Consider the following 9,687-nt stretch of genomic DNA (forward strand, 5'->3'; position numbering starts at 1 on the left):
ATAAGTGGGCTTTTTTAGAGTTGAATCTAAGTCAGAGAACATAAATCACATGTTCGTCTTGGTGAATTGTTCCGTGCAGAACCCACGATCATATCAGCGTGCCCTCTCCGTGTTTCTCTCCCTCTCTGTCTGTCTCTTTCTCCCCGTCCTACGGTCTCTCAGGGGGAATCTTCTTGGCATTGCTCCACTCCTTTCTTCTCCACCGCCAGGCTGCTGCTGCTGCTGCTGCTGCTGCCGTCTCTACTCTGTTACCACTGTCTGTCTGCACACAACCTGGTGCTCCTAGCAACGCCACCTCTCGCATACACTCCACATGGCGGTCCGAATTCCACGTGTGTGTGTGTGTGTGTGTGTGTGTGTGTGAGTGTGTACTAAACACACACACACACACGTCATGTTTACACTCTTATATTTGTCTCTGTACTAAGATAAATCCTCGGTCTATATATATTTATATATATAGCCGGATGTTTATTCTGCCACTTAAAAAAAAACAAAAGGAAAATGTCAGAATCAATAACCTGTAAGCTGTCAATACCTCTTCTGTTCCAGTTTGGAATATCAGTCTTAGTACAATAGACTACTTTTGTTTTATGTAGATATAAATAATTACTGGAGTGAGTGAGACTTTATTCCCTTTATTAGGCTACTCCATAATCACAACAATTTTACCAGTTTATCAAAAACTGCATTACAAATGGTTACAATATTGCTTTGTGAATTCAAATGACTTTCTACAATGTCTTTACAGTTTAGCTCTTCAAATGTTCACACTTTCATTTTGGCTGTCACTCATTGGGATTCTCTTTCTTTGTGTCCTTGGGTATCTTAAAATAATGTCATGAAAGGAAGCTTCATGCACACAAAAAGTAGGCTGACATGTTCATATTGTTCCTCACGGCATCAGAGATAAGACCTTCATCATTACCATGGAGGACTACAGGTTTTTTATTCCAATCCAATGTCAAGCCCTGCTGTAGACTTGGACACGATGTGTTGTTTCTCCGGTTAATTTGCAGGCTTTACATTTGTCGTCGTTGGCCAAGTCCTGATCTGATGCTTCTGTCTTCTGTCCTCAGCATTCATCTGAGGATGCACAAATGTGCAGAAACATAAATTGACAAAGGCTTGCTGGGACTGCAAGTTTCTTCATCTGCATTAGCAGACCTCCCTGTGACGAAGCAATGCAATGTTGTGTTGCTTTACAGAAGCAGCATTGAAACTCCTATTATTATGTAATTGTCATATTCGTTTATAAGGGTCGCTCATACGAACCTACTTGTTTCTTGTCGACATTCCCTCTCTAAATGTTTTCGGTTTTCCTGCATTTGAAACAACGTTCCAGTGGTGAGAAACACAAGTTCAACGCCTCTTTTGGATTCTGGCTCACCGAGCTGACTGACCTTCTGTCGTGCGCGGAGCGTTTTCCTCTTCTGCTGTGGCATGTCGAGTCTGTTTGAGTTTGAGTTCACATGCCGGCCCCAGAGTCGGTTACTCAATGCACAACGTTAACCTTTTGCTGTTCCTGTCCAGGGCAGTGTGTGCTGTCATGTCCTGTAGATGGACACGCGGGTCAAACAGTGAAATGTGCTTCACGCGTGTTATATAACGGCATACATTCTGCAAGCGTTTGAAAATCTAAAGGTCCTGGAGTCCAGAGTCTAGTCTTAATTATTTTCTCGGTGCCCACCCACACTATGAGTCAGTGTGACTGTGTGGCTCTGCAGGGACTTTCAGAGGCTACCAGCAAACGCTTTCACATGTTAACCAAGTGATGACTTTCAATCCAAAGGTCTTTCTTCGTTTTATTCGTGCCAAAGTGAAACATTACACTCACACACTCATTGTGTTTACATGGAGCACGTTATAAGTCCTCCCTCCACAGTTGAGATGTTATCTGTCGTGCCAACACTGCTGTGGCTTTGACACTTTTTGTGTTAAAATTTGTTGTGGTGTAACAACATTTTGCCCATTAATTTGGGTGTTTTTTCCTCTCTTATTTTCCATCATTCTCGGGGCTTAAGGACATTTGCATTCCCCTGAGCTTTGACGCAAGACGGCAGTTTTGACTTCAGTCCACATTCATTCATTTTGAAGTCTTTTCTGCTCTACAATTTTGGAATTAGGCGTGCGATCATCTTCTGTTTCACGTGACGTTATCTTGTGTGGACCACGGCGACCGGCTGAACTCAGGCTGCAGGCTGATCGTGAGAGGAAGGGCTAGGAAAGGCGATTGAGATACAGAGCATTAGCCGGTGTCGGGAGGAAATTAAAGGCCAGATCGCTTTCTTAATCAGAGCACAAGCACTGCGTTAAGAAGGAATTAGGTCGACAGCTGCTGTGTCGCTGCTTACCTTGCTCACGCTCTCTCATTTCCTCACACACACACACACACACACACGTTCTTCACACACTCTCGTTCTCCTTTGCCGTTTCACTCCTTGACCCTTCACTTTTGTCTCTTTCGTTCCCTTTTGTTGTCGGTATTTTGGTTTCCCCCGTCTACTGGCACTATTTCCTCCCCCCCCCCCCCTGAGCTTTGGCCACTTTGTCAGCAACCGAACACACGCTCAGATCAAACTGTACCCAGACAAATACAATATTCTGCAAAACATGTAGACAAAAAGACGAGACCGGAGAAGAGGAGAGAAGAGGAGAGAAGAGGAGAGAAGAGGAGAGAAGAGGAGAGAAGGGAAGAGATGCATGATGGATAAAGAGGGTTCTTGGTTCTGTTCCAGGAGGCTCAGTAGTACCCCTGTGGCTGATGGATGAGCTGTCATTGTTGAGCTCTTCCACATACACCTGAGATGAATGGACAAACAGCAGTGGCCCTTTCTCTGTCTATCCATCTTCCTCTGTTTAGATACGTTCTGCTGTCCACACTTGTCCCCCGCACAAACACACAAGGGGCTCATCCCATACGAGTGTTTGAAGACCAATACCATTATTTTTAGACAATGTGCCGGGAATTATCTGTGTTGTTTTTTTTTTATTTGACCATTTTATGCCAAAAACCTGGCACGGATTCAGTGTTTCTCAGGATTTGTATTGTTGCTGGAAAGATAAAAATAAAAACTGTACTACTTTGAAAACCAATGAAAACATAATGACTTCAAAAGTTGAATTGATTTGTACAATTAATTGGCTGTGAAGATCAAAGAATCTGCATTATAATGCAGGTGGATGGCACCGACCGGGCAACATCTGTTGAAAGGCCAACATCAGCTCAGCGCCAAGAGAAGCACGTCCGAATGTTACGCCCAAACATTCACATTTGAAAGTCCACATTTCAAGCTCCCACACGTCTTTTCAAACCATGTGTCGGAAAATAGGGAAGATTGTTGACTAAGGTCAGGAGTCCCTCCACTTTTTAATTTGGCAAATGCGGCGTATACATTTTAATTTGTTGCTTTAATCAGTTGAATCAACTGGAATGACCCTGAGCCTGATTGCCAGCATCTTTTCCGCAGACTTCAAATTTTTTATTTTTTTTTGCCATATTGTTCAGGCCATGGGTCTGTGGAAGCAGCACTCAATACTCAGGCACGGATGTCCTGTTTTTGAAGTTTCACCGTGTTGAATTAACTGCTAAAATCCCTCAATTTAATATTTTATATGAATTATGACATAGCAAATCATTAGCAAGTGTTCACTACGTTCCTTAAAAAATAACTCTTTATTATAACATGTTAATAGTAAGGAGTTTGCATGCTTACACAGCATTCACAGGTACACAAGAATACCACAAACTGCCCTTCATGAAGCAGCTTAGATACATCGAGTCCGTATTCACCAACCTCTCCGTGGCACAGATACACTTTGGGGTGAAACTGCTCTTGTGTCCTCTCCAAGGGGGAAGGTTTAAAAAACATTTAATTAGGCTTTTGGCATGGCCTCGCTTTTAGCCTGGAGGTGTTGGAGGAGGTTTTACAGACTTCATCCCTTTCAGAGCCTCGCAGATTAAACATTCATGAGAGCTATCAGCAGACCTTATGTGTCCTCTCCCGCTGTACAACTTCATCTGTAGTTTGCATGTAGCGTCACGTTCGTGTAGGTTTATGTTGTTGAACGGTGCACTTATCTTGTATGCACACTTTACTTTTACTGTCACTTTCCTGTACGGATGCAATCATGAGCTGATTGCCTGTAGAACTAGTACATTGAAGTGTTGTTTAAGCATGCCTAATTTCATTAAAAGTGTGTATGTGAATCTTAAAATCCTCCTGTTTGAGTCGGCCGAGAGATGTGCAGGATGGAAGGATGGAAGGATGGAAGGATGGAAGGAAGGAAGGATGGAAGGATGGAAGGAAGGCGGAGGAGGTTTGGGGGAGAAGGGTGGAATGGAGTGGTGGGTGGGTGGGTGGGGGTTGGGGGGGCAACAGATGGTATGCCACGCTGCGAGGGACGTCGGCTGCCACGGGTGGGGGGGAGGTGGAGTGGGGGCAGATAAATGGGGATGGGAGGGGGCACTTTTCCCCAAAGTGCCAGCAGGGATGACGAGGAGGGGGACTATCTGCATGAGCGTGTTTGTACGAGCGCGCCTGCGTCTCCGCGTGTCAACGAAGAGCCGCATTCAGACTCGAGCTTCTCGTCGACTGAGGTGAGGAGCTGGTGCCCCGAGTGCTTCGTGCCCACTCGGTGTCAGTCTGTGGACTTCCGGCACCGGAGAGCGGAGTGATGACTCCCCACGCACCGGTACAGCTAGTTCACAACCGCCAGGGCCGTGTGGGGATGATGCTGAAATTACTCGTAGCCCAGTTGTTGCGGTGAACTGCTCCCCCTTTTCCGTCCTTGTCTCCTCTCTTCTACGTTACCTATGCATGCACAGACGGCACACATGCTCACACACATGCACATAAACGCACACGCACCAACCCCCAATTACAGTGGCTGCCTGTAAACATACCAGCTTCAGTGGTGTATATGGTGCTGCCTATTGAACAGATGTTGTGGAATTTAAGATGCAAACGCACCCCTCCACCACCACCCTATCCAACACACACACACACACACACACACACACACACACACACACACACACATATATATTTATATACACACACACACACACACACACACACACACACACAAGCCCTCGCTGTCTCCCTCCCCCCCAGCTGGCCCTGCCATGAACGTGCCATGTGGCGCTCCATTCCCCCTGGCACTTCGACTCTGGCTGTGCCAACTCTGCCGCGTCTGGCCGCCGCCAACTGGAAAGACCAAGAAAACAGCAGACTCAAAGTGGACTGTTTCTTTTGTGTGTCTGGAAGTGTGTGTTTGTGTGTACCTGAAGATGGCACAACTCATGCAAAACTTGAGCTGTCGGTCTTTGTAACCGTGTTTTTTAATGTAGTAACAGAAGAGAGGAGAATCTAACGTTTCTATTTTCCGGCGTTAAAAATGTCCAGTATGGTTTGTGTGTGTGTGTGTGTGTGTGTGTGTGTGTGTGTGTGTGTGTGTATACCTCATGCATGTCTGTGCAGCTGTATATACGGCGTACGCAGCGTGTCACACTGTCAGTCCGTAACAACGCCGGTTGTGAATCCACTTGGGAATGGCGGTGGAATTCCTGTTACCATGGAGATGTCCAAGCTCATCCGTAGTAAAAAAAAAAAATTCAACTTGAGAGAGATTAATTCAGGGGAACGCGTTGATTTATTCATCCTGGTGGATGCTGATGCACTTCCTCATTCGTTCTGATGTTGCACCGTGACGGCCGCCCATTCGCTGACTGGGTTTCATTTTTCAAACGCGTGTCACCGGTTTGAAACGTGGAACGCCGCTGTGCCGCTCTATCTTCATCACAAGTGGAAGGATGAGTCCCGTGGTGTGTTCCTCTTATTAACAAGCATTGTCTCATATAGCTTAGATGAGTCAGCTCCTTGACACACACTGATGACATGTGACGCACAGATTGATTCACCCTATATTTAAATACATAAACGTGTGTTTGTATCGGTTCAAGAGATTGCGATGCATCCCTTTGATACACGGTACCAGTCCAGTGCTAGTATTTATGCTCACATACACATTGTTGCATTCTTGTGTGCATATGCATGAACATGTGTTTTGTCTCTATGCGACCCTTAAGTCCCTCTTTAATTCGGTGGATAACCTCCCCCCCGCCCCCCTCATCCTATCCTTTCCTCTCCCCCATCCAGCGATGGGAGGTGAGAGAGCTCCTCTCCTTCTTCCTCTTCTTATAATCTCTTTTAATCTGAGAAAGCAGGCATGGGCTTCTATGTCAATACCTCGTCTCGAGGCCGCCAACCGGGACACGCACTCCATTATGTTTGCGTCTTCTTAACATCCAAAGGGGGGGGGGGGAGGTCGAGGGAGCCGGATCGGAGGAGGGAGAGGGAGACGTAAAAGGAGAGAGCGAGTGGAACAAGTGGGCTCCAGCCCATGGGAAAGGCCGTGACATATAGGTTTGAATTCTGATAAACAGCACGAGAGAGTTATGTTAATAACAATACCAACTAATTAACGGAACATTACTGCCGGTTGTTAGTCGGTTGCTGCTTTACATAATACAGAACAGCTTGAATTATCAAGCTTTGGCAAACTCATCATAATCAGGATGAAAGTGATTATCAGCCGCCATCACCTCAGAGGAGAAGGGTCCATCCGGAGTCCGTCACGCGGGCCGATGTGCACCCGCTTGACCTACTTGCCGCAGAATGCCCTACAGTACATCGATACGCAGGACGATTACGCAATCAGGACCACGAGAGAGAAAAACACAACTGCTATTGTTTCACCACACACAGCACGTGAGCTCCGTCGTGTCTGTTGTGCTGCAACAGACGTGTGTCTTCAGGTATATTACACGCGTGCTATAAGAAGAGATATACCACAGCATGTAAAGGTGTGCTGTCTTGAGATGCAGGACATTAGTTCAAGTTGAAGTAACACAATTATAGCTCTACAACTTCCTGTGCTCAAGTTTGCCTTTTTTCCCCCCCAAAGTAGACACACGTTCTCTCTTTAATCTCGTTAATTGATAATCGATCCACGGCTCTTTGTGCTGGATCATTTAGTGATGACCGTGTTATTTGTTATCTCCTCTAAAAGCTCTTAGAAATTGGTTAAATAAACCAAAGTTACACGACAACTAAAGCAATAGAAATACCAAAACTGATGCTAAAAATAGCAAATGAAATTGATATCACTGTACATGTGCTGCAAACACATACGAACGAGTGAACGTGTGTGAGAAAGACATGTATTCATGTGTTTTCTCTCAACACATAAAAGCGTATATGTGCAGTAAAATACATGCAGGAACACATCTCTCTGTGCCACTTTTTAATAAAAGACTTTACTTGTGCACAAAATGCACACTTAGAGGTCAGACCCACACAAAGTCGAAACCTGTGGGTGGCTGCTAAGTCAAGGCCAGCGACTAAAGAGATGCATGTGTGTGTGTGTGTGTGTGTGTGTGTGTGTGTGTGTTGTGAGCATCTGCATGTGCGAGGGACACTGTGGTAGTCTCTGTATGTGTGAGAGAGTGTTTAAATTCAGTGACAGCTGTTCATTAGTCCATTACAACCCCACACCGCCGATTCCTCAAAGCAGCAGCAGACTCCAGCAGAACGAGGACGGGACACATCTCTCACATATATATATATATATATATATATATATATATATATATATATATATATATATATATATATAGCTGTAGAAAAACACTCGTTATCTTGGTTTTCATATTCTCATCTTCATGCCACAGATTTGAATTTGTATTCAGATATTTAGGAAAAGGACAGAGTTTAATTTCCTGCGATGTGTGGCAGTTTAAATCTATTACTCAGTGTCACGTCTGTTCACTGCTGTGTGTCGTGTTGCTGTGCAGCGTGTACATCCTGGACGTTATGGACACATATGGACAGTAACCAGGTATATCTGTCACTGAGCTTTAAATTAAATCCTCCCACCTGGCAGATACCATCGAGAAAAATAGTTTAAATGAAGAAACTATCCTATTTTTCATTTCACAGAAAGGTTCAACATACAAAACATTATAGGACATTATTGGAGCTAGTGTGAAGTGAGTGCTTTTCTTTACTTCCTGCCTCCATATAGTTCCTACGATCAAACTCCTCTGGGGTGTTGACGGCTACCAGCGACTGCAAGGCATTCATACTGAATATTATCTTATTTCACATCCAGCAATATTGGGTTTGTTTTGCACATCTAGTCATATAATTCACACTGTACCCTCTCGGATATAATTCTACTATTTTGGGGGATGTGAACGCAGCTTTGGTGAAATGTAGAATATAGTGACAGTCAGTGCATCGCAACGCGGTTTGATGGAGTCAGAGTTCACTGTCCCAGCAGCGCAGAGTCGTCTTTGGCCACAAGTCACTGCTCATGTTTGAACGCGTTGAAAATACATAAACTGAAAAGATTGGACGAGCCATCCAGCTGTTTATCCCTGAGCTCTCACTTGACTTATACGTCCTCATCTGGCAAGACATCTCTACTATACTGCAATATATATATATATATATATATATATATATATATATATATGCAAGAGTTTTTGGACTGCAGTAAGTCTTCAGTGAAAACTTACTCTAAGATGCAGAGACAGAGAGAGACACAATTGCAGGGGTGGAAACTGTTCTGTAAGTCTGGAGATAAACAAATTGCATGGGGTGTGTTTATGTGAAGACAGTGTGTGTGTGTGTGAGTGTGTGTGTGTGTGTGTGTGCGTGTGTGTGTGTGTGTGTGCGTGTGGGTGAACCAGCGATGGAGGAGCCAGGCGAGGGTGTGATGTACTTTAAGAAGTTGAACGTGTGAGAGAGAGAAGTGACCATGTGCCACGAGAGAGAACAAACTGGAGAGAAGAAAGTAAAGAGAAGAGAAAGGTGAGGAAAGAGAAAAAGAGAAGTGATATATGCTGGGATTGTTGAAGTGCTGTGTGGGGAGAGACAGTAGTGATATGGGCGCTCGAAGAAAGAAGAGAAGGAGGTAATGTAAGTTTGGGGGGGAGAGGAGAAGAGAGGAGGGGAACAAAAAGAAGCGAACATGCCAGAGAAGGAGAGGAGACGGAGGGAAGGAGAGGAGGAAGGAGCAGAGGAGCGAGGGCAATGAGCTGGACTGAATACCATCTGACAGGTCCAGCTGGGAGTTTGCCCGCCCCGCAGCACCGCAAAACCCCTCAATATGGAGGCCAATTACTGCTGCCCGCGTGACCGTGGCATGGCAGCATCAGAGACGCAACCCTCCTCTTCGCCTTTCCTTCTCCTCTGCCTCACCCCCCCCCTCCTCCTCCTCCTCCCCTCTTCCCCTCCTCATTTCCTCACCCCCCCCAAAAAAAAATAAATAAAAAACACTCCCACCATCTGTGCAGAGTGACAACAACCTCTATACCTTACCATCCACAACACAGACTGTACACTGCACACACACACACACACACACACACACACACTCAGGGCAAACACACACATCAAACATGACAAATCCTCACTCATGGGCTCTGTGTGCTTTTGTTTCTCGACGGTAAAGCTGTGAGTAGTTTGGTTTCAGTGTGTGTGTGTCTGTGTGTGTGTCTGTGTTTGTGTGTGTGTGTGTGTGTGTGTGTGTGTGTGTCTGTCCAAAAAACCCACAGTGAGGTCTGATACCTTCACACCTTCTGCATGTTTTTCCCCTTGTAACACACAAAGACAGTTA

This window comes from Cebidichthys violaceus, unplaced genomic scaffold, assembly GCF_023349555.1.
Source record: "Cebidichthys violaceus isolate CVI_PGR_0920_01 unplaced genomic scaffold, fCebVio1.0.p SCAF_45, whole genome shotgun sequence".
NCBI classification, from domain to species: Eukaryota; Metazoa; Chordata; class Actinopteri; order Perciformes; family Stichaeidae; genus Cebidichthys; species Cebidichthys violaceus.